The following is a 3616-nucleotide window of genomic DNA, read 5'->3' on the forward strand; positions in this document are numbered from 1 at the left end:
CAAAGCAAGTAGCATCATCAGGATCTTTCTTTTCAGCTCTGTGAACAATGGAAGAACAAAGTTGTCTAGGTCTTTATTGCAACAAGTTTAAAGTGTATGTCCAGCCTCTGCTATCTGGTGTTTCTGTTTTACTGCCAATGTTTTACCAGACACAGAATGAGGGGCCAAAGACAGAAATAAAAAGGTTTTAAGTAAACGTTTTGCAAATCTAGAAAAGGCTAACATCACATGCAAATCTTGTAGTTTCCAGTAAACACTGATAATGTCTTTACATCTTCTACTCCATCTTTACTCTTCTACCCCATTACTTTGTTGGTCAGGGAGTGCCACCTTCACACTAGGACCAATAGGGAGGTATGGGATGTAGAAAGAGGTGAATCATGGATTACATTTACAAAAGGGGTCTCTGTATAAAACAGGGAATCATACGTTCACTGAGACATTCCCTGGTGAAGAATCTTCCAGGTATATGTGTTTCAATGGCAGTAATCGATTCACCACCAGGAAATGTTTCAGTGAATTTCAAATTCACCACTTTATAAATAAACCCCAAAGAGTTATGATTTACATCATTTCATTTTGCCATAACTGCACAGCATTGTTTGTTCACTGTCATCTAGGGTGAAGTATGGTATACAGTAAGTAAATGCCAGACTCTACTGGTCACTTTGAGCATCCTAAAATCCTCTGCATACGAGGAGTCTGTGGCAGATGATCAATTTATTCCAGTTACTAATTGTAACTTCAGTTTTATTTTCCAGAAATGTAACTGTAAAACAGTAGTAACTATTATAAATAACTAGTACCTATTTCTAACTATTTTATTAGGGCTAGATCCCAGGATCGAATCTTGGCAAGAACACTATCTGCATGGAGTTTGCAGGTTCTCCCCGTGTTTGCGTGGGTTTCCTCCCACATCCCAAAAACATGCAGTTAGGTTAATTTGCTACCCCCAAAAATTGACCTTGGACTGTATTAATGACATATGACTAAGGTAGGGACATTAGATTGTGAGCCCCTTTGAAGGACAGCTAGTGACATGACTAAGGACTTTGTACAGCACTGCGTAACATGCTGGTGCTATATAAATACTGTGTAGCAATATTAATATTTATCATTGTATATATGATTGAGCTTGTTGTATATCATTGACAGCATAATCAAACACATGATTGCACATGCATGCCACTGTCAGAAAGTCCATCCACAAGAAGTTTGAGGTGATTTAACAATTATGTAGCAGGTTTCTAGGGGTGTCTGGATCTATAATTTGGGCTATGCACCTTAGTTATTTGTTACATACCTAACACACAATATTGTACTTGTCTTTTTATTCCTAGTCAGGGGACAACAAACGGTTCCGTGAGGGTGTAGACGCTGCTGGTGATTTTCCTACGTTATTCAGACACCTTTTAGTTTGGGAGTAAACTCTGCCGGCAATGCATTTGGGATCCTATTGTTCATCCCTGGCTGCTCCCGTCTGTTTCTACAGTGCAGTGGCAACAGGATGACCAACAGCATAAATATTTCAGGGCTTTAATTAAAGCTATCTTCTCAGATATATGAGGAAGCTTGCTGAAAATAAATGCTATTTGTTTTCTGTTCTCCCCAGCCAATTTGTACCCCATAGGTATGAACTGTGTAATATTGTGTAAAAGCTGACTTAACAAAAGAGCCAACAACAAAGTACGGCCAACGTACAGCGCTTGTGATAGTTACCATCAGTCTGAATGTGTTATATAGTGGTATTTTCATTACTATTGTGTACATATCTAACAATCCTAAACCTGAACTGTTTTTTATACATGTTGGTTTTATTGCAAAAATATTTGTTTGCTCAAATCACAAAAAAATAAAGTGTATTAAAATGTAAAATGTAGAAAATATCAGCTTACCAGCCCTTAGTTAAGATGGTTTCATTTATTTTCTTTTTCAGGATGTTTTTTTCCTTTATTTTCACCTGGTGATGGTAAGCAATAAACTAATGACCATTTCAGACCTGCTGTGAACCACAGTGTTCTTTGCAGGCTCAACTGCAGTTCCAACCTCTCCTATTCAACTGAATGGGAGTGGTTGGGACCCTTTTTTGCTCTGGCAGATCACAGTGCAGTTCACAAAAGCAACATATCACATTTGACTGATTTGTTGTTTCCCTAGGATATGAGTTTGCCCTTGGTGTGTTTTGCCTCTTCAGGCCACATAGCAGCATTTTACTGGGCCCCTGGGAGCTGTTAGATACATAGTTTGACACTTCAGGTCTGAAAGAAAACTGACCTGGGGGGACAAAACTTACTGTAGCTATGGAAGAGTAATGTTGCCATCCTTGGCTGCTTGCATCTGATTTTTACAACAAACATGCCCCCCTCAGTTTATTTTTACTACAATGAGGTGTTTTCTAGTTTACAGAAGTGAAATGGGAAGGCAAGTCATTTTTTTAAGTCAAGGCAGTGAAAGTTACAAGGACAAGGGATTTCCAGTAGGATCAGGTTTTTTGCAACAAAATCAAAATCTTCAAATTATCCCCCCAATATAGAGTGATGCTAATCTAAAGTCACATTTACAAATTCATACTTCTATTTGCAAGTAATCAGCAGAAGAAAAATCAACATTTGGACCCTCTACTTACATTTTTAATGCTATGGCTGAACATTATATATTTTGGTATGTGGCCTCATTATGCGTGGATATGTCCCTGTTCTAACTGAATGTATTACATTTTCTTGTTACAATAAACTTTTTTTTCTTTTTAAAATAAACTTGGAATGAGTAATGGAGGATGTGGTGCTCTCCTTTTGAAAATGCTAGTTACCTGGCTGTTACCCTCACCCGTTTGCTTTAAGTTATTGATATTAAGAACTAAAAAACAGCAATGATTAGTATGATCGTCATCCAGCAATACATTGCTAATATGATAAGATCTGCACCTTTCTCTGTCTTAAATAAATATATTTCATACAATGCCATCGTTACATTGTGAGGATGTACCGTGAAATAATATCTCAGTCAACAAACATATAAATGCATTTACATGATGCTATAAATTTGATGAGCTGGCTTTCCAATGAACATACTGCATTTCCTCAATCTGCTCTTGTAAAACACTGTCTACAAGCTGTTTACATTGTGCTAGCATTTTACACTCGGCACCTAGAACACAGAATCCTTCAGACGGTTGTCGTCATTTGTTATTCCATAAGATATGACACTTTGTTTTCCATTCTGGGCTCAGGGATGTTAAGGAACTGCTGTGCTCCCTGCTGGAGCCCATCTCTAAATACTCTTTCCTTGGCAGTATCTCATTCTCTTTTTATCCTGCTTACAGTAAACACCAGCTGAGAGGGTAATGCCGAGTTTGGGAAGATATTCATGAAAATTATCTGTCTATTAATTACCTCCACAGGAGGAGCGTTGACTATAAATACAGTGGCACTTTGGATAAAACTTTCATGGAGCTATTTAGACCTGATGAAATATAAATGATTTCTTTTAAATTTTTTATCATAAATCAGGGCATTAGGATATGCTACAAGACTCTGATTCTCTTTCACCCCATTATGTTCCAGGGATGTTATTTTAGACTGGAGGAAGATGGAGTGCAGACTGTGCCAGGTACCAA

This window comes from Pyxicephalus adspersus, chromosome 2 (genome assembly GCF_032062135.1).
Source record: "Pyxicephalus adspersus chromosome 2, UCB_Pads_2.0, whole genome shotgun sequence".
NCBI lineage: Eukaryota > Metazoa > Chordata > Amphibia > Anura > Pyxicephalidae > Pyxicephalus > Pyxicephalus adspersus.